Source organism: Zalophus californianus, chromosome 4 (genome assembly GCF_009762305.2).
Source record: "Zalophus californianus isolate mZalCal1 chromosome 4, mZalCal1.pri.v2, whole genome shotgun sequence".
Lineage (NCBI taxonomy): Eukaryota > Metazoa > Chordata > Mammalia > Carnivora > Otariidae > Zalophus > Zalophus californianus.
Window position 1 is genome coordinate 141,162,988 of NC_045598.1, and position 23,128 is coordinate 141,186,115.

Consider the following 23,128-nt stretch of genomic DNA (forward strand, 5'->3'; position numbering starts at 1 on the left):
TGAAAGAATTATTGGTACATTATTTTTTAAATGAAGATAAAAGACTTCTTTCATTAAGAGACAGGGCTGAGTTAGCCATTAAAAACTCTATAAAGAAATACTAAAATATAGCAAAAGTTTGGATATAAAACGTTTTGAAGTTAAAGGAAACCACAAAAAGCTATTTAATAATTAACAAATTTTGAAGGCAGAAGAAAAGGTGAGTCAATGAAGTGTTTAAGCTACTCTTCTAAAGAAATGATTTTCAGGGCTCCTGGCTGGCTCAGTTGGTTGGGCATACAGCTCTTGATCTCGGCTTGTAGATTCAAGCCCCACGTTGGGTGTAGAGATTACATAAAAAAACAAAAAAAAACTTTAAAAAAATGGTTTTCAACATCTATGTAGTTGTGGACCTCTCCCTTCAAAGGAATTATACCTGCTGACCAAAGATGCCAAAGAGACAAAAGATGAGCTGCAATTTTTGAAATAAAGATGGGGCAACACTCACCAGCTGCCCCTTCCACGATACCCCTGGGGCACAGACTAAAAATCACTTTTCCAAAGTAAATGGAAAGAGCAATAAAATTAGAACTGAGAATATTAATATCAAGCAGGCCCTAGTGTATACAAGTATTATTTAGTTGAATAGGTATTAAAGAATCCCAAATCCTTGAGATAAGTCTGTGAACAATGAAAAAAAGAAAGGAAAAAAATTAAAAATAAAGTATCCAGAGCCCAAAGCTTACCTTGGTTAAAGGGCAGAGATTTATGCTGGCAGCAGTTAATGAAAAAACTAACAATGCCATGTTGCTAGAAAGCAAAAAGGAACACATTTTCATAATCACTACCTTATAGGAAAAAACCTCAGATTTTGAATACACAATTGTGTAACACAACTGTGGTGTGCATAAGGCACAAGTGAGCAAAATAAGGTTTATAAGTCTTTAAAGATCAGTTTATTCATTGAAAACTGTGGTATGTACATAATACACAATATAAAAACATGCTCAGGCAATTGTACCAAAAGATCAAAATTAAGTATGACATTCCTATGGAATACTGGACTGAAGAGGAAGAAAACCAATACCAAATAATATATGCCAAGTAGAACATGCTGCATGGAGTTGTAATTAGTACGATGAACGAGTAGGATTGGCAGGAGGATTTACAAAAACTTCATTTTCTCCCTTTGCCCATTCAAACCCCTTTCTGTGGGACAGGTTTTGCCCCTGCCCCTGGATGGGATCCAGTGCAAACCCACTTGCTTTTCTACTCATTCTCAGATAATAAAAAAGGCCTCCAGTGTCAATGATTGGTATATTTAGGCCTGTATAACAAAATAAATAAACTCCAGCTTTCATTTAAAGGTAAATCTCCAGTTGAGGTTCCATATCCTCTATCTCCAGGTCTTTGATTTTTAAAAGGAAAGGAAAGTCAGTTAAGGAAAGTTAAGGAAAAGGAAGGAGCAGGGAGGAGAGGAGAGGAAAATCTCCCAACTTCATTTAAAGATAAAACTCCCACCCCATTGAACCTGCTTCAGGTTAGCAGGTTGAAAGCTGGGCATCCTTAGCTTCATTTCTCTCTCCTGGTAGCTAGGTCCCCACTTCTGCTCTTCAGGCTTCTTCTGATTTCCCTAAGGCTGAAGAGGAGGAGGGAAGGGACAGATGGAGGGGAGGGGGAGAGAAGTTATGCTTGACCAGTGTCAATCTAATCTGATTTTTAGTTCCCATGACCTGACCACATGTTTAAAGCAGACTCTTTGTTCTCACAGTAGCTTTCCTGTCTGGGTGCTATTGACTGCAGCTGCCATGAAAAAGGGCAACCTCCTCTTTGGGTTGCTGCTTAAAATTCCCTGTCAGGGTCTGCATCAGTCACCTCACTTGACCAGGACACTGCTCCACAGGAGTCACACGCTTCGGACCCACCATCAGTGCAAGCAAGCTAATTCCCACAGAGCTTATTCTCTGCTGTGGTGGCTCCTTCTGCCACTCTTGCCTTGAGTTCGGCCTGGTTATAAGAACAATTCAGACATTTGTCTACTATGCCTCCCAAACTCCAAGAGACCCAGGTTAATTCTCACACTTAGAGTGATTAGTAAGCCAACTGTTCATCTCCATGGGAGCGGGAGAGAGGGGATCATGCCACAGCATTGTGTAAAGAAGCGCTCTTCCTGATCCCCAGACCACTTCAACATCAATCCTTTAACAACTCATGTGGGTGAGTGTCCACAAAACCAGTCTTCATACATCTCCTTCACCAGTCCCACCACCTTATTTAGAATGTGGTGGTACTTATCACCTGCAGCTTTGCACTAGCCCTTTCAAGCTTCAACAAAACTAAGATGAAAATAGTGCCATTTTAACACCCTAAAGTATTAATTAATGGGGCAGAGACTATTTTTGCCCTGTGCACATGAAATACAATTCCCTTAGGGGTGCCAAAAGTATCATATCTGAAATGAAAACATGATTATAATGGTAAAGAAATCTGTAAGTTGGATGGGTCCCTTCATAGTATCCATGAATGGCTATATTCATTCAATGAATATTCATTCATTCAATATAGCTATATTCAATGGCTATATATATGATTAATATATAAATTATATATATTAATTTATATATAATAATATATAAAGTATATATAATTAAATAATATTTTAATTATATAATTATACATTATATATTGTAATATATTATATATAATTATAAATATATAAATTATATATATAATTTATATATAAAGTAAATTAATAAATCAACTCTGATCTGCATACTTAATTTTAACAAACAAGCCAACACAATAAAGAGTAAAGGGCAAAAATTGAGTAACTGTCTCCCTGAAGTCAAATTATAATATTTTCCAACACAATTCACACACACACACACACACACACACACACACACACACACACACACCCCGCATTGATTAAACGGGCTGTTGTTTCTTGTGATTTGGAAATAGATAAGAGCATATAAAGATTCTCAGTATCTTAAGGCTTGCATAATGACTCTGGCACTTAGGATACCAAGCAAAAGCCAAGCACAAAAAAACAAAGCATAATATATGTATAGAAACCAAAGGGAGGTGGATAATTGAAACAATTATCTTAAGCATTCATGCCTAATTTGCTGAAATAATCCCTGAAATATCCAGATAACAACAATCACAGACTGTGAGTAGAAAGCTTCTGGAGAGCAGAGTCATCTCAAACCAGTGGCAATGAAATGTTCTCTCTTTTCTTTTTTTTTTTTAATTTTCTGTTTAACATATGGTTATAGAAGGCAAGTCTCTTCCTCCAGGAAGAAACACTAACGAGCATTATGCTAAAAGACCTGAAATCTGATAGGAGGATCTGAAGACACAGGACAATCTTACCTTGATTTACCGGTTGATAATAAAAAATATATTTAAAATTTTCTGAAATTTTTCCTTTAAGTGTTGATTCCTATACTGTTTATTCCTCCCTCCCTACCTCCTTTCCTTTGCTTTCTGGTAAGTTGATCTAAGTGTCTGAGTATGTCAGAACACATTTTTAATAAACTTTTACATTAGCTTCAGATTCCCAGAAGAGTTGGAAAACAAGCTCCCTTACACCCCTCACCCAATTTCCTCTATGGTTAACATCTGACACTACCAAGATACGTTGGAGAAATGAAGAAACTAACATTGGCATATTACTACTAACTCAGCTAAGATTTCACTAGTTTTTCCACAAATCTTGTTCTGCCCCAGGATGGCATCCAGGGCACCACAAGATGTTCTATCGTCCTGTTTCTTCGGTCTTCTCTGGTCTGTCGTGATTCCTCAGATTTTCCTTGTTTTTCATGAACTTGACAGTTTCTTGAATACCAGTGAGGTATTTTGTACAATGTCTGTCAATTTGTGTTTGTCTGATGCTCCTCTCAAGGTGAGACTAGGATGAAAGACTTTTAGGAAGAATTGCATAGAAGTCAAGTGCCCTTCTTGCAACCTAAGAAGAGTACATGTTACCGACATGACTTATCACCAACCATGTTCACTTTGATCATCTGGCCAAGGTCATGTTTGCCAGGTTTCTCCACTGTAAATTTAGTTTCCACTTTCCTTGGAAGCAGTCATGAAGTGCAGCCAACACTCAGCGGGGAGGGTGTGAGACACAATACATTTTAAAGTACATAATTGTCCTTAATTGCAAAGTAATTTTGAGTCTGATTCTTTCACTCGATACAAAATCCATGTTTAGCAGTATCATACTTTGGGAGGAAAACAGCAATTCTATGCAGATTTTCCTATCATTCCAACCCAGACTTTTTTGCCTTCTTTATTGATTTATTGAGTATGTACTACATGGCAATCACTCTTCAGGACATTCAAGTTTTAAGAAAAATCGCTGCCCTTTCAAGTCATACTGGAACATATTGTTTAACAGACACACGCCAGGATTATTTAATTATCTAGGTGAACATACCTTTGTTTGACTTACTATTTACTATTTACTATAGCTCAGCTGCTATTAAATTATGTGGTACTTACAGATTTTTGTTTAGCAGAAAGGCAAATGATTTTTTTCCTGATAGAAATGTATCCCTAACTTTATTATTATATTGTCCTGTAATACATTAATCAGTTTTGTTTCTAAGCTATTAATATTATTCCTTCTTCAGTGCCTAATATACTCAGTTTCTCAAATGTTTTACTGGTCTTACCACCCTGATGGTCCTTTCATTAATGATTTGAATACATCTTTAACACATTATTTATTCAATATTATATGAGAGTCCTTTTACTTTGACATGGGAATACATTTGTAAACAAAACAGTCCCAAAAATCTTGAGTTCATGTAAACTACGCTATGGTGGGACAGAAACAATACAAAAATAAGTAAGATATGTTGTCCTAGAAATTGATAATTACTACATAGAGAAATAAAGTAAGAGAATGGGATAAGGAATGCAGGAATGGAAACTAATTTTTTGAATAGAGCGGTTAGGCAAGGTCTCTCTGTGAAAGTAATATCTGAAAAATATTTGAAGGAAATGAGAGCACAAGTCATGGGAATTTCTAAGGGAAGAGCATTTCCAGGAAAGAAGCAGCATGTTCAAAATTCCTGCAGTGGGAACACTCCCAGCATAATGGAGACAAGCTAGGAGACCAGAAATATATTGGGGACAGAATAAGAAGGGTATATAGATATTTTATTATTTTTTATAGTTTTTTATTATGTTATGTTAGTTTTTATTATGTTATGTTAGTCACCATACAGTACATCATTAGTTTCTGATGTAGTGATCCACGATCCATTGTTTTCGTGTAACACCCAGTGCTCCAAGAAGTATGTGCCCTCCTTAATACCCATCACCGGACTAACCAATCCCCCTACTCCTCTCCCCTCTAAAACCCTCAGTTTGTTTCCCAGAGTCCATAGTCTCTCATGGTTCATCTCTCCCTCCGATTCCCCCCCTTCATTTTTCCCTTCCTTCTCCTAATGTCCTCCATGTTATTCCTTATGTTCCACAAATAAGTGAAACCATATGATAATTGACTTTCTCTGCTTGACTTATTTCACTTAGTATAATCACCTCCAGTTCCATCCATATTGATGCGAATGTTGGGTATTCATCCTTTCTGATGGCTGAGTAATATTCCATTGTATATATGGACACATCTTCTTTATCCATTCGTCTGTTGAAGGGAATCTCGGCTCTTTCCACAGTTTGGCTATTGTGGACATTGCTGCTACGAACATTGGGGTACATGTGCCCCTTTTTTTCACTACATCTGTATCTTTAGGGTAGTAGTTAAAATTGACCCAGTAGTGCAATTCCTGGGTCATAGGGTAGCTTTATTTTTAACTTTTTGAGGAACCACCACACTGTTTTCCAAAGTGGCTGTACCAACTTGCATTCCCACCAACAGAGTAAGATGGTTCCCCTTTCTCCACAACCTCTCCAACATTTATTGATTGTTGTCTTTTCAATTTTTGCCAGTCTAACTGGTGTGGTTTTGATTTGAATTTCTCTGATGGCTAATGATGTTGAACATTTTTTTCATGTTTCTATTAGCCATTTATATGTCTTTTTTGGAGAAGTGTCTGTTAATGTCTTCTGCCCATTTTTTGATTTGATTATTTGTTTTATGGGTGTTGTATCTGAGATGTTGTTTACAGATTTTGGATACCAGCCTTAGATTTTTACTATGATTGAGATGGAAAACTTTTGGCAGGTTCTGAGCATTAGCTGACATCATCTGATTTCTTTTTTAGAGCATCATTCTAGTTGCTTCATTAAGAATGGATTGTGAGGTCAAAGGACAGGAGGGAAACCAGTGACGATGTTATTGCAATACTGCAGAAGAGAGATGGCGGGGCTCTGGACCAGTGCAGTAGTGATGGAGGAGATGAAAAGTATATTTGTCTTAAATATATTTTGTCATATGTAAAGAAATAATATGTCATCTGCCAAAAGGATTAACCAGACTACCCATGGGGGCAAAAAATACCAGACCCAAGAAAGTCTGCATTATGTCAGTAACATAGGCCGTAGAAGACAAACTGAACAACTGAGAAGAGAAAACCACTTCTTCCCCCTTTGCAAGATTTTCCTTACTGTGAAGAAAGGGTTTTATGCTACGCTGAGAGATATTTTTCAAGTTTTATTTTTGGATTATGATACATGCTTTTTATACAGCAATGGAAAAATATATAACAGTATGTACAAATTTTTAAACAATGTCTGAAAGAGTTTCTCTTCCAAGAATAATTCAAGCAACAAAAGCCGCCATGTACTATGATTTAGGCTAGTAACCCTAACATTAGCATATAGGACAGTGTATTTGGGTTTTTGGTATTTCAGTTTTTATTTTAAGTCATTGAATCCTTTGTGCAAATAATATATTACTAGGAAGAAAATATATAAAACAGTTAAAGGCAAAACTTCTTTACTTGAAGCTGGGATATGGGAAGAAGAACCCAAATTGTTTAGACACCAATCTTGAATCAGTCACCTGGAACATCCAGGGCTCAGGAGAGCACGATGGCTTCTCTAACCAGCATTGCTTCACCAAACTCAGATCAAAAGGAAAGATATATGTTCAGTTATATATTTTTCACAATAGATAATAGATTAATAAAAAAAGGTCACAAGCAAAAAAAATATAATAAAGCCAGCAACACTCATGAAGTTGTCTTCTTTCTATTTAGCATTCTGAATAAATTCACTTGGTCTAAGAGTTTTAGGAGAGGCCATCCAGGAAAAGCAAACCTTGGACCAGGCATTGAGACGCCAATCTAGTAGGCCAGTCCAAACACATTGCAGATTTATATCTCTGGTTCTCAAATGATCTCATGTGTTAAATTAAATGACAGGATAAGAATAAGCTACTTACAAAAGTATTTCAACCACCTCTCCAAGGAGTTGACCTTCTCGATCAGGTTTTTTTAAATAAAAATAAAATGTTAGGGGGAAAAAATAACATGATTTACTTAGTATATGCTATTAGGCCTCTCTATTCTGTTGTCTACCTCCAAATGCACAAAGTACTATAAGATTAACGTGCATATTTTATTCATAAATGAAAAGCTAAGAGGGAGAGGAAATTGAACTCTTTTGAATGTCCAATAAACATCTAGCATTAATCTTATAAGACTGTGATCAATCAACATCATTTTCTTTGGCTATATTTTAAAGACAAAAATAATTGCAAGTTTTAAGAAGATTTGGGGGTCACAGCCTTATTTTAACTTGAGAATACAAACCACAAACATAGACAATAAAAATGCACCCAGAATCGGCCAACATTTACAATGTATATAGACAGTGGATTAATTTAAATAAAACTGGGTCACTTCATGACCAGGTTCATCACTTTGCTACAACTGCAAAGAAGACAAGTCCAACTCCAAATAACCTTGGCAAGGACTCTAGAGCTTCCCTACATGCATTCTTAGTCATCTTTTCTTATCACTAAAGCTTTATTCCACTAAATTTTCCCCTTCCTTTCTCTTCAAGCCATAAAACTGCCATTGGCCCTATTACTCTCTTCTTAACTTATGGGGTCCCCAGCCTCCCCACACACATTCAGAGTAGATGCGTGCACTTTCTTGAGGAGCCTTATCTTTTCATTCATTCAGCAACTCCTATGTGCATCCCTATACACCAGCTTGCAAAATAAAATTAAAAAAAAATTTAAAAGACCGTACTAGGGGCACCTGGGTGGCTCAGTCATTAAGCATCTGCCTTCAGCTCAGGTCATGATCCCAGGGTCCTGGGATCAAGCCCCGCGTTGGGCTCCCTGCTCAGCAGAGAGCCTGCTTCTCCGTCTCCCATCCCTCCTGCTTGTGTTCCCTCTCCCTGTGTCTCTGTGTCAAATAAATGAATAAAATCTTAAAAAAATAAAAAATAAATAAAAGACCATACTAACAATTCAGCTTTAATAGACAGTGGGGTTATTACAATTTAAAATTTAATGTTTTGTCTCTATCACCTATATTAAACAAAAAAAAATCATGCAACATATTTTGTAACCCATTTTTCCAGTTATAATTATGTTATTTCCCCATATTATTAAATAATTTCAGCAGTATTTGAATGGCTATCTATTGTTTGCCATTTATGTTGTCTGCAATTTTCTTTGATATTCAAAGATTCCTTTGTATTCATCCTTTTAGTTAAATTTTTTATAGCAACCATGATTTCTAAGAAGAAATTCCTAGAAAATAAATTTTGGGGTCAAAGCACATGAATACTTTTAGAGCTGTTAATATATCTTACCAACATTCCCTTTGAGAATTTTATTGATTTAAATTGTATTCCTTACTAAAATGTTTTCACAACTTTTATTTCTTAGATCTTATTTATCCAAATCATTAGCTCAATCGTGGACTGGCATAGCCCATTTCATAGTTTATATCAAGCTTTATGTAGAGAGTTCTCTACCTAGACTATAGGTAATAATTGTTCACTTTCCATTTTATTGATACTTAATACAAAAGTGTCTGAATTAGTTCTATTTGGCAGCTTACATGGTTTTATTATGGAAAACATCCATGCTCTTGAATATTTCTCACTGCCTTCTTTATATTCTTTCTTTCTCTCTCTCTTTTTCTCTCTCTCTCTCTCTTTTTTTTCTGGTATGGCTTCAAACTATTTCAGACTGCACAGTAGGCCCTATGGTTTGGAGAGTTAGTATTTCTGCTTTCAACAACTGGACAGCAACCATTAAGGTCTAGGTCATACAATTATTGAAAATTTTGTCAAAGCAGAAATTTGAATGGTGGCACTGTGAGTTTGGGTTGGGAATGAGTCATTTAGTTAATGCACCTGCATCTCTCTGCACATTTTATTTATGGCAGACTCTTCTCTGGTATCTCTAGGGAAGCACTAATCCTTTATTACTGTGAAAAATAGGATCCAGGAAAAAAAAAATCACCTAATAGAGTTGGAACAGAAACAACAGACAAAACAATGGAGTTTTATTTATTTTTTTAAAGATTTTATTTATTTATTTATTTATCAGAGGGAGAGAGGGAGAGGAAGAGAGAGAGCCCAAGCAGGGGAAGCTGCAGGCAGAGGGAGAAGCAGGCTCCCTGCTGAGCAAGGAGCCCAATACAGGACTTGATCCCAGGACCCCAGGATCATGATCTGAGCCAAAGGCAGACCCTTAACCAACTGAGCCACCCAGGTGTCCCAACAATGGAGTTTTAAAAGGTTATGGATAATTGTTGAGAAAATAGAAGTCTTCGTTATATAAAGTGGCAGAAACTCTAATTTGGTTGTGGATCTTATCTGAGTTATTTTTACATTTATCTCATGCTGAGTAGAGAAACCAGGGCAATTCTTGCCACTTTATCCAGCAAGGGCTTTGACAATATAGGGCATCAATATAGAGGTAAAATCTGAGAGAATTTAAAAATTACTAACCTATCTTTTAAGGATATTCGCAGCACACACCTACTTCTTAAATAAAACGCAATTCAGGTTAAATCCAGGAAACTGCACAAACATTGCCATTGTACAGAATCTTGCCATGCGTAAAAGTTGATGCTGAGAAATTGAAGAGAAAATGAAGAGGGGAAGCAGCTTTAGCCAAATGTGTGCCTACTAAGGCTTAACCTCCCGAGTCAAGCAACTTCACAGAAGGGAAGGTCCACAGACCAGAAAAAAAAATAGTCAATGAAGACAAGCCTGTTTGTATTGGAAGAAAGTGCCTTCCTGACCAGGCAAGCATTTAATCCATGTGCGGCTCAGCAGTGATCATCATTCATCACCATTGATTCACTTTGCTGACTCAGAGAAGTTCAGAATTAGGTTACTACAGTAATAATGTAATGTACTGTGGAGTTTATTTTAATGGCAAAATTAATTTTAACAGCTTTATAAATTACTTTAGTTCTGTATTTATAGAACCATTAAGGTTATGAAGGGGTCAGTCATATTTTCAGTTATACTCTACAGCATTCATAAAGGAAATTATATGTTATGTTGCTATGAGTGAATTAACAGATCCCGAAAGTTCTAAGGGTGTAACATTCAAGAATCTGTTCTACTCTGAAACACAAGTTACGAGCTCCCCCTCAACCTCAACTGCATCTATTAGTTTCTTTTAACACTCAACTGAATAATTCTCCCCAACACCTACTTTCTCATGGGAATCAACAAATTCTTAAAAACCTCAACATTTTTAAGAAGTAAAATGCTGATTAACCAAAGGTAAAACCAAGCTTCTTTGTAAGTGCCTCTATTATATTTATTTTTCATACCTCATTTCCATTGGCTGTAAGCGCAGGCTGTGAACAGACAGAGAAGATATGAATTACAGAAGCAAACCTAGAAAAAAAAATCCTAAACAATTCCTCTGTCCAACGTATAAAGTTTAAGAATTATACTTGAAAGCATAGAAAGCTAAACCTGCTTATCCAAGAAGGTAAAAAATTTTAAATGATGGCATCTTAAACTCATGTTTGAAATTGAGGTATTTTCTTAAGAATAATTACCTCTAAGACTACAGATTCTAGAAAAATCATAAAGATGCTGTCAAATATATTTCAGTAAGCACCAAATGAACTTCACTTGCAACCATAAATCATTAATCTTTAATCACCAGCCAATTTCTCAATAAGCTCATTGGCATGGAAATTCTAAGATACTCAAAGGATAGTTCTCGCCGATCTGGCATGCATGGTTGGCTTGTGTGTTTAATTACTGTTTATGCATCGGCAGGATCCAGACTTTTGTATGTAATAAATAGAATGCTGTCATAGTGTCCAGATGGTTTTAGATGCAAGGCCCAGGGAGCATGTTTGGAGATTATAGGACTGATTTACTCTCTGTGTGCACCAGTTCAATTGTAAAAATCATGCTAATAGTAGGCATATCAAGAATTCTGCACTATAGAAATAAATCTAGCGCTTTATTAGTTATTTTAAAGACATTTAAATTTGACTTTACCCTTACCCTAAGAAAATTGAAGGAAGTTTTAAAGCAAAATTAATATCTTTGTTTAATATGGTTTTTATTTTTGAAGGAGATAGGGAGTACCTACTTAGGGTCCAATCACTACCTCCATAAAATGGGCTTTTAAAATAAATTAATATATAAACAGATGTTTTCTAATAACACTCCAAGACAATCCTTTCACAGGTTAAAAAATTCTCATTAGTCATGGTAGAATTCTTAGTAGTAAGTTGTAAGAGTAAGAATATTTATACAATGAGTCATATTTTTCCCACTCTTTTTGACTTATTTTCACATTGTATTTTTAAAAGATGGTAACTATAAAGTAAAAGTGAATTAGACAAAATATTTACCTATTGATGATTATTTATTTTCCTCATATGAATTATTTTTTTGGAACTTCAGAGCCAGATTGTTAAATTCATATTTGGCTGAAATATTAGAAAATGTTGAACATATGGATAATTCAAAAATCCTTCAATAACATTCTACTTGATTTGAATCATGAGCTTTGCAACCCCTTTAATGAAAAGAGGAGGAAAAGAAATTTTAAAGATTTTATTTTTTTTAATCTTTTTTAAGATTTTGTTTTTTGACAGAGAGATAGTGAGAGAGGGAACACAAGCAGGGGGAGTGGGAGAGGGAGAAGCAGTCTTCCCGCTGAGCAGGGAGCCCAATGCGGGGCTTGACCCCAGGACCCTGGGATCATGACCTGAGCCGAAGGCAGACGCTTAAAGACTGAGCCACCCAAGTGCCCCAGAAATTTTAAAGATTTTAATCCTCTTTCACATGACTAGTTGAGGACTAAAGTTCTAATAAACTGAACAAAAAGAAGTTATCCTGTCTACAATTTCAAAATCTACGAGAACATTTCTGTCTAGGAGTCTGGAATTGAACATGTATAGGTAAAACATTTATAAGAAAGAAAATTGTCCTAAAACTGGTCTTTGATAGAATTTGTGAATTGATATGATCTATTATCCCTTCTGGAAAATAATTAGAATTCCTGATAAAATGCTTGAGCAATTTTATACGAGATAACAATGATTTCAGTCACTTTGGAAAACCTACCCTCTTGAGAGGAGCCTAACCCGTCTTACAAAGAAACCGTGATCTTTAACCAATATGCATTATGGCGGGGGGGGGATAAGTTTAATAATGACTATCTAGGCAGTCTAATTTTCTCATAAAATGTCTTTACCAAGGGAGAAGCTTATGATTTGGCAGGTTTGAAATACAGTTTTCACAAGTGCTCTTAACTATTTGAGAAATTGCTTTAATACCCTGCTAGTATATCTAATATAAGGGCCAATCATGGATCAACTAACAGAGAAGTAACGTGTCTGCATAAGAAACAACAAAAACAAAACAGTGAAACAGACCCACACACATATGACCAATTGAAATATGACAAAGGCAACCCTGAAATATATGGGCTAAAGCATGCTCTTTTCATTAATGATGCTAAATCAATTGTATACCAATATGGAAAACAATAAATCTTAATCCCTTCCCCACATCACACATAAAAGTCAATTCCCTATAACTAACAGTTCCACTTCTGGGCATATACTCATCATAAATGAGTTTATATATTTACCAAAATTATGAAAAAGAATGAACATTCTTTTCATTCTTTGTTATGGCCCCAAACAATAAACAACTCCAAGTCTATAAGAGAAGAAAAGACAAACTTAACAAACTCATGTTAATGATTAGCAACAAAAATGAGTAACTTGCAAATACAACATATTCAAATGAATTTCACAAATATAATGTTAAGCATAGTCAATAAGGAGTACCTACTGGATGATTCAATTGTATGAAATTCAAAACCAAGCAAAACTAATCTGCTATGCAGTAGGGGGTTGGTAGTCACTGAAGCGGAACACAGGAATGGTTTTGTGGTGCTGATAATGTTCTGAAAATTTATTTAGATGCTGGTTAGAGGTGTGTTCATGTTGTAGAGCATCTTTGACTTTGTATGTGCCAAATACACATAGATGTGTATAAATTATGTGTGATTCCTATGTGAGTCACATATATGACTTACTTCACATATGACTTACTTCAATAAAAAGTTTACTTTATAATGAGTGAACATTCCTGATTATTTATATCTATATATCAGGATTTTGTGAATCTTAAATTAATCCCTACCATCCATGCCTTTGTGCTGCCTACCTCGGGAATTTAATTTTGCCCAGCCTTAGGTCCCAACTCTCTCCCACTTCTTGTTCCCACAGAATCCCTATCATTCAGCCAGTTTTGTATAGCCCATTGTCTCCCATGCAATTCAAAATTGTGACTTTTCTTCAGTTAAGAGAATTGCCTCACATTTTGTATCATAAAATAACGAAACATCTTCTCTAATATCATACATAATTGAAAATATATTCTGAATTTATATCTAACATAGGACTTTTATGATACTGTCAATGCCTAACCAAAGGCTTATCAACAATTCTTTTTTTTTTAAGATTTTATTTATTTATTTGACAGAGAGAGAGAGGGAGAGCAAGAGAGGGAATACAAGCAGGGGGAGTGGGAGAGGGAGAAGCAGACTCCCCACCAAGCAGGGAGCCCGATGCAGGGCTCGATGCGGGGCTCGATGCAGGGCTCGATCCCAGGACCCTGGGATCATGACCTGAGCCAAGGCAGACGCTTAACGACTGAGCCACCCAGGCGCCCTGGTTTATCAACAATTCTATTGACAGCATAGTTCTTACATGGATACAGCAAGAAAGTCCTTTTAAACCTGAACACACAACCACTCCATGTCCTGGAAAGGTGAAAAAGAGATAGGAGCAAGGTCGAGAGGGAGAGAGAGAATGATATCTCTTATTGCAGAGTGAGCTTCTGATTGAAGTAAATAAAGGAAACTGAAAATCTTGTTGATTCATACACAAAAGTTAGAGAATAGCTTCATTGGTTAGTATGAGGTGAAATGCCAAAATAGAACATGTCAATGAAGGAATGAACCGGATTCCTAATCCCCATATAAATAATTCCTATAAATGCATTAGTATGTGGTATTATCCACACTTCATTCTCCTCTGCTAGTATTTTTAATAGGAGAGGATATGATGTAACCTCCTGGAAACTTTATTTGAGAGCAAACACTTCTGTTGGCATAGTATATCAGTAATTTATTCCTGGAGAAATTTGGCCCAGAATTGCACATCTAAAATTTTAAGTAATTTTTTTTTAGCTTTGGCCATATTATTGTTTTGAATTTTTGAAATGCATAAATATCAAGCTGGTGCATTCTGTGAGACACATTGAATGCTATTCATGGATATTTGCTGAATAAGGCAAGCATAAATATAGCCTGGGAAGATTCCAACAGATCAGGTACTTCCATCTATACCTGGTTGTCTGGCTAGGCAGAACTTCTGTGAAGGTGCTAATGAAAAGTTGCCTGATGCTTGTTTATCTACCTGGATATCTGGAGATTGCATATATACTGTCACCTTTCAGCATATTTTCTATGTACTGTGAAGAACTGTTTGAAGAAGCATCTTAGTTATGATAATGCAAGGCAAATATGCACCTATTGTTCTGAGGAAAAATGTAATAACACTGGTTGTGTGTCCTCAGGGACCTTCCCTCCCAATAATCCTTTGAGATGCATTTCTGGAGAAGAAGGAAAATGTTTTGCATGGACTCCTGGGAGGAAAAAGATAAGACACCTCACTTTTCCCTTTGAAGTTCAAAGATTTTAGAACCGCTATGAAATGATTCTGACTATTCTCAGTCAAGAGGGCACAAGGACCCAATGGAGAACTCCTTATCATGGTACATTCATATTGGAAAAACTGTTTGGTAGTACCTCCTAAAGCTGGATATACATTCACCTCATGATTAACAATTCCATTCCTACTTTATATTCAAACAGATATTAGTTCATATGCTGACCTTAAGACTTGTGCTAAAATATTCATAGCAACACAATTCATAATATTCCTAAGTGTAAACCACCCAAATGTCTATCAACAGCTTAAGAGGTAAATAAATGGGCTCTAGGGACATGAAATAATAATTTACAGTAATAAGAATGAAAAAATATGCAAAATATGGTTGAATCTCAGGGACAGAATACTGAGGGAATGAAGCTAGTGTGAAATAATACATACTGTAAGGAGTCCTTGTTTTTAAAGTTCAAAAGGGGTGTGCCAGGGTGGCTCAGTCGGCTAAGCATCTGCCTTCGGCTCAGGTCATGATTCCAGGGTCCTTGGATCGAGTTCCACATCGGGCTCCCCTGCTCAGGAGGGGAGCCTTCTTCTCCCTCTCCCTCTGTCTGCCACTTCCCCTGCTTGTGTGTTCTCTCTCTTTCTCTGTCAAATAAATAAAAATCTTAAAAAATAAAAATAAAAAAATAAAGTTCAAAAGGGGTTATAACTAATTTATGTGGTTAGAAATTAGTATATAGTAACTCTTGAATAGGGTCATTGACTGGAAAGAGATACAATGGGGATTTCTGGTGTGTTAGCAATGTTCTTTCTTAGTCTAAATGCTAGTTACATGGGAATATATAGTTTGTAAATATTCATCAAGCTGTAGAGTTATGATATATGTCCTTTCCTGTATGTATGTTATACTTCAACTAAACATTTAAAAAATAGAAGTTGTGACTTTTTTTTAAACTGGCAAATTGTTATGCCACTTTTGTACATTATATGTTTAGATCTAAATTTGGTGAAATAGTATCATTTAAAGAGCATAAATAAATGATATTAATAGAAAATATGCGTAAGGGCTCCTGGATGGCTCAGTCAGTTAAGTGTCTGCCTTCAGCTCAGGTTATAATCTCAGGGTCCTGGGATTGAGCCCTGCGTTGGGCTCCCTGCTCAGCAGAGTCTGCTTCTCCCTCTCCCTCTGCCCCTCCCCACCCCTGCTTGCACTCTCTCTCTCTCTCTCAAATAAATAAATAAAATTTTTAAAAAAATTTTAAAAAGAAAATGTTTATATATTTAATACTGTTAACATTTATATGTTAAATATATTTATAAAATTTATAAAATATGTTTATTTATAATATATAGCCACTTATTCCTTATGAACAACACTGTAATATACTTCTTAGTATACCATAATACTGAACTTGGTTTGCTCATTTTTTTATAAGATTTAAAATTTACACCTAAAACTTTGAAAGGGATATCTGATCATGAAAACAGAAATATGTCTTTAATTATAAATTCACTTATCCCATCTTTTCCATCTACCTTGTTCAACAACAACAAAAAAAAAGGTGCCTGGGTGGCTCAGTCGTTAAGCGTCTGCCTTCAGCTCAGGTCATGATCCCAGGGTCCTGGGATAGAGCCCCACATCCGGCTCCCTGCTCCACGGGAAACCTGCTTCTCCCTCTCCCATTCCCCCTGCTTGTTTTCCCTCTCTCACTGTGTTTCTCTCTGTCAAATAAATAAGTAAAATCTTTAAAAAAAAAAAGAAAAAAGAAAATACAACTGTTTTATACTGTGGAACAATGACTCGATGTGAGACTGGCGTTGTCCAGAAGCTTTAGTACTGAGGGTGGCTGACAGAATGTCTGAATGAGCAGAGCCCCTGAAGAATTTGCAGAGAAAAAGTAAAGTATCATTATTAGAACTAAATCTCGGCAGCCTTGATTAGATTTTCTATAATTAGCTAAATCCTGAGTTTAAAAGTCACTCCCAAATGAAAGATTGCTAAAGTGCTAATAGTAAATAAGTTTCAGGTAGCATGAATTAGGGAAGCATATTTTACCCTTGGTGTTTAATATTTATATGCAAGAAGAATATAGATAACCCTATGAAATAAGTATGTATTATTTTTCTCCTTTCATAAATAAAGAAACTAAGACAGAGTGGTTAAAACCATGCATAAGATCAATAGAATCGGGGGGGAGACTGAATTTAAAACCAAGACTGTCTGATTTCAGAGCCCAGGCTCTTAATCATCATTCGATACTGCCCATGATACTATCAAAACACCCCACAGAAAAAACACATGTGTTACAGACACTTTGAGCCTAAAAATATAATTTATCAATTCATCCAGGGGTTGCTAAAACTCCGGACAATGGAAGACTTTTGTGTATCTCAATATCACAGAGGAAAAAAAATATGTTTTCTCTAAAAGTTCAGAGAAAGACAGAGACAACATGGGGCAAGTAAGCTTTTGAAAGTAGATATTTAAGGGGCGCCTAGGTGGCTCAGTCTTTAAGCGTCTGCCTTCTGCTCAGGTCATGATCCCAGGGTCCTGGGGTCGGGCTCCCTCCTCGGCAGGAAGCCTGCTTCTCCCTCTCCCACTCCCCCTGCTTGTGTTCCCTCTCTCACCGTGTCTCTTTCTGCAAATAAAAAAAATGAAAGCTTAAAAAAAAAAAAAGTAGATATTTAAGGAAGTCTGCCTGGGAAAGGGAACCGTGGTTCTAAGGTTGAATGACTTAACGTCTTTAAAAAATCTTCAAACCTAAAAAAAATAGTTACTCTTAAAGTTGAGAAAATGAAAAAATACAAAATTATAGTTAAGTAAATCCCACAAAATAAACTGGTTCCCAGATGCCATACACATTTTTTTAAGATTTATTTATTTATTTTAGAGAGAGAGAGAGAGAGAGCACGAGCAGGAGGGGCAGAGGGAGAGGGAGGGAGAATCTCAAGCAGAGTCTGGGAGCCACACTGCAGGGTTTGATCTTGAGATCATGACCTGAGCAGAAACCAAGAGTCAGAAGCTTAACTGACCACCCCCCGGCGCCCTCCAGATGCCGTACACTTTGGGTTGTTTTTTTTTTAATATTCACTAAAATTTTTTTAGAAAGGTATTTATTTTCTCTTAATTTTATTTTATTGTGTTATCTTAATCACCGTACATCACATCATTAGTTTTTGATGTACTGTTCCATGAATCATTGTTTGCGTATAACACCCAGTGCTCCATGCAGAACGTGCCCTCTTTAATACCCATCACCAGGCTAACCCATCCTCCCACCCCCTCCCTTCTAGAACCCTCGGTTTGTTTCTCAGAGTCCATAGTCTCTCATGGTTCATCTCCCCCTCCGATTTCCGGGGATGGATGCCATACACTTTGTAATTGGTATCTGTGCTGTAGGGTTTTTCCTCTGGCTATAATGGCTTTAATTTGTAGTGCTGCCACCATCCTTTTGACTTGTCTAAACTAATTCATCAGTTAGTGTGCATTAAACTCTGCAAGGTAGCAAGATTTAGACTGTGCAATGAGGCTGAAAAAATATATATGTGTATAAATTATATCATATTATATAAAGTTTCCTATCCTCAAGATGCTCAGTCTGTAAAATGAAATACATTCGAAATTAATATTTTTAGTACAGTGAATTCACTTTTATTTTAATATTACAGAGAAAGATGGCATCACCCACTTCCCTTCTCAGAAATAACTTAAAACTGATTGGAAGAGCAAGGATGAAAAACCCAAATACCATCTTCTATGAAATTAAGAGATATCTACATTCTTGGACTACAATAGCAATCAAGGTCAAAAAGAAATGTCACAAGACATTAAGAGAGGATGCCCATTGCTGTTGACATCAGACAATGCAGTAAAGCAACTTGCTCGGAGGAAAGTGGCATACACCTAATGCCAAATAACTCCTTGTTTAGAACAATGAAAATCACTTGACGGACAAGCTAGATTTTCAGAGAAAAGTCTGTAAGTGAGGCATGGTGAAAACTACCCTATGGCCTCCAAGCTCTGTTGCATGGGGAGGAGTGAAGCCTAAGAGATATTTCCCTCTCTCTATCCCTTTCTCTCTCTCTCTCTTACACACACACACTCAAACATACACGCACACACACACACACACACAATATGTGTCACAGACAATTCTCACCAGCCAGAAATTAAACTTTATCCCCTTCTCAATATAAGCATCTCCGTCTAAGAAGAACTCATCTCACAGAAAGGTAAATAATCCCAAAGAAACCAAAGGGAATGTAAGATGTCCCAATGACAGAAGGAAAAAGAAAACAGGAAAGGCAGATGGCACATAAAAAACATCAGCCAGAAAAATCTCTTCACACAGTAAATAAAAACTAAGCCCATAATATAGTCATGGAAATAGAAACTTATACAAAAAATAAGTTTATAAACCAAAAGACCAAAGCAGAGATAGAAGAATTTGGAGATAATACAGCAAGACAAGAGATATAAATAAACCATAAGCCAGTAGAACTCAGGAAACATGGAATTCAAAAAAATCAAGCTAAGTGGGTATGACAAATACTATAAACCATCTGACATTGGTTAGGATGACAGGGCAAGTCTTCAAAGAAGAGAAAAAAGTTAATATAGATCTTAAAGGACAAATGGAATTGAGGTCAATCAGAGGAAGAAAAGAAGTCCACTCTAACATAACATGAACAAAAGCATGAGTATATTTTCTGGGACCTAAACATGGCTCTCTATACCTGAAGAACAGGATATGAGGGAGAAAAAAAAGGATGAATGGGACCGGAATGGTAGATAAATACTAGATTTTGGAGAGTGTTTTATGCTAAGCTAATAAGTGTAACTTCATATTATTAGCAAAGAGGACCTACCAGTGGCTTCAGTTAGACGATTAATATGATCCTTTGTATTTTAGAAAGATCGTTCTGCCAACAGTGAGGGAGGTGGATAGATTAGGGTGAATACAGGAGGCAGACAAAGCAGTGAGAATAATGGTAATTCCTTTCTGTAATCTAGATAATATATAATGACGTAATTATAGATAATGGCTGTAGAAAAATGTGAGAAAAATAAGAAATATTTAATGGGAAATATCTATAAAACAGCTTGGCCAATTGAATATAGCAGGTAAGGGAAAGAAAACCTGAAGAATGATTCCAAGTGTATGGATTACTTGACTGGTTGAATTGGCCTCCCAGCAATCAACACAGAAACACTGTAGGTTATACAGGATAGGTGGAGAGAAGGGAGAGGCAGAGATAATGAGTTACCTCTAAGTATATTATAATAAATCAAATAATCCAAATAATTATTGGACTTTAATAAAAAATGCTGCAGTACCAGAAACTGAATTCCAAAAGGTATTGACAAATTTTGACTGCTGTAAAAACAAGAAAATCATCCCTGTTTCCACATCATATTTCATAATTTTATTTTTTTTTAATTTTTTATTGTTATGTTAATCACCATACAATACATCATTAGTTTTTGATGTAGTGATCCATGATTCATTGTTTGCGTATAACACCCAGTGCTCCATGCAGTACGCGCCCTCCTTCATACCCATCACTGGGCTAGCCCATCCCCCTTGCCCCCTCCCCTCTAGAACCCTCAGTTTGTTTCTCAGAGTCCATCGTCTCTCATGGTTCGTCTCCCCCCTCCGATTTCACCCCCTTCATTCAGATTTCATAATTTTAATCTAGCATGTTTTTTTAAGATATTTATTTATTTATTTATTCATTTATTTATTTGACAGAAAGAGACACAGCGAGAGAGGGAACACAAGCAGGGGGAGTGGAGAGGGAGAAGCAGGCTCCCCCCCCAAGCAGGGAGCCCGATGCAGGGCTCGATCCCAGGGACCCTGGGATCATGACCTGAGCCAAAGGTAGACGCTTAACGACTGAGCCACCCAGGCGCCCCAATCTAGCATGGTTTTTAATGTCTTAAAGTATTAAAAATCATCATAAACTGTGTATATCTCAGTATCACTAAAGCTCAGAGAAGAATTTACACAGAAATTATATAATTTATATATAATCATATATATAAATAAAATTATGTAATTTTATATTTCAATAAAATTGAAAAGTCAGTCTTAAAGGAAATCAACCTAAACTACTGAAATCATGTTATAGACTTGGTTAGGAAACATAGGCACTCTCTACTTAAGAAAAATCTTACCTTTTTTTTCTTTCTATAGTTTGTGTTGTGTTACTTTATAATATCAACAGTGCCAGATAATAACAAATACTGTTCTACTTATTTCAATCTTTTCATTTAACTTTTACTTTTATGTTGCCTAATAAGATGGATGTCAACCAGATTTTCTGTTGTATTATAGAAATTTAAGGATACCTGCAACATCATTAACAAAATCCTGTGAAATTCACCAAGTAAAGCAGGCCAGGTTTCAACACTGAAAATAAAAAAGGAGTAGGGCATTCTAATGGCAAGCTACCATTGTGATGCTCTCCATTAAATTGTACTATATTTATTCATTCATCTTTAATGTCTGTGACTACTACATAATGAATGAAGCACTATGCCTTTTCTTAGTTTGAGCCTTTCTTTAAATGCCCTTCTTGGCATTTTGTTCATTTTGTCTTTTGGTATTTGTGATTTGGTCATATTCAATTTCAGCTCTATTTGGCTACTTTTAATTCTGATGGGCTTCCTTCCTATGCAGTTAATTTACACATAAGTTTTATTCAGATAAATGTCAGTACAGTTCTTACATTTAAGAACCCTACCGGGGGCAGGAAGACCACAATCCAAAGGAACCACAGCAGTTGAGAAAACTGCTAATTGGTGGTTTGAGCTTTGAAACTACAGATGATAGTATAAGAGAACATTCTGAAAAATTGGGCACACTTATAGATTGTGTGGTGATGAGATAACCCCCCAAACAAAACGTTCCAGGGGTTTTGGTTTTATGACTTATCCTTGTGTTGAAGAGGTGGTTGCAGCAATGTGCGCCCGACCACACAGGGTTGATGGACATGTAGTGGAACCAAAGAGCTGTTTCTAGAGAGGGTTCTATAAAGCCTGATGCCCATCTAACAGTGAAAATTTTGATTGGTGGTATTAAAGAAGACACAGAAGAATTTAATTTGAGAGACTACTTTGAAAAGCATGGCAAGATTGAAACCATAGAAGTTATGGAAGCCAGGCATAGCGGAAAAAAGAGAGGATTTGCTTTTGTAATTTTTAATGATCATGATACAGTCGATAAAACTGTTGTTCGGAAATACTACAATATTAATGGGCATAACTGCGAAGTGAAAAAAGGCCCTTTCTGAACAAGAAATGCATTGGTTGGATCACAAAGAGGCCGTGGAGGTGGATCTGGCAATTCCATGGGCCGTGAAAGGAGACTTTGGAGGTGGTGTAAGCTTCGGTGGAACAGGAGGCTATGGTGGTGAGATGGTGGCAGCAGAGGTAGTTAGGGAGGAGGTGATGGTGGATATAAGGGATTTGAAGGTAATGGTGGCAACTACGGTGGTGGTCCTGATTATAGCAGTAGAGGAGGCTATGGTGGTGGCGGACCAGGATATGGAAACCAAGGAGGCGGATATGGAGGTGGTGATGGAGGATATGATGGTCACAATGAAGGAGGAAATTTTGGAGATGGTAACTATGGTGCTGGCAGGAAATATAATGATTGTGGAAATTACAGTGGACAACGGCAATCAAATCTTGGACCCATGAAGGGGGGCAGTTTTGGTAGAAGAAGCTCAGGCAGTCCCTACAGTGGTGGTTATGGATCTGGTGGTGAAGAGGTGGATATGGTAGCAAAAGGTTCTAACAATTTTCCGGAAGAAAAGGGCTACAGTTCTTAATGGGAGAGAGAGCGAGGAGTGGTCAGGAAAGCTGCAGGTTACTTTGAGACAGTCTTCCCAAATGCGTTAGGGGAACTGTAAAAATCTGCCACAGAAGGAACAATGATCCGTAGTCAGGAAAGGTACTGGAACCCCTTCTTGTTCCGGACTGTCACAGCCACAGTTTGCAGAAAGTGCTGCTATTGGTT

The 23,128-nt window shown here is 36.6% G+C and overlaps 1 pseudogene; it reads left to right on the top strand.

Annotated features, from left to right (window-relative positions):
- Positions 1–22,906, top strand: part of LOC113925678 — a 48,472-nt pseudogene extending 25,566 nt beyond the window's left edge.
- The last annotated feature ends 222 nt before the right edge of the window (positions 22,907–23,128 follow it).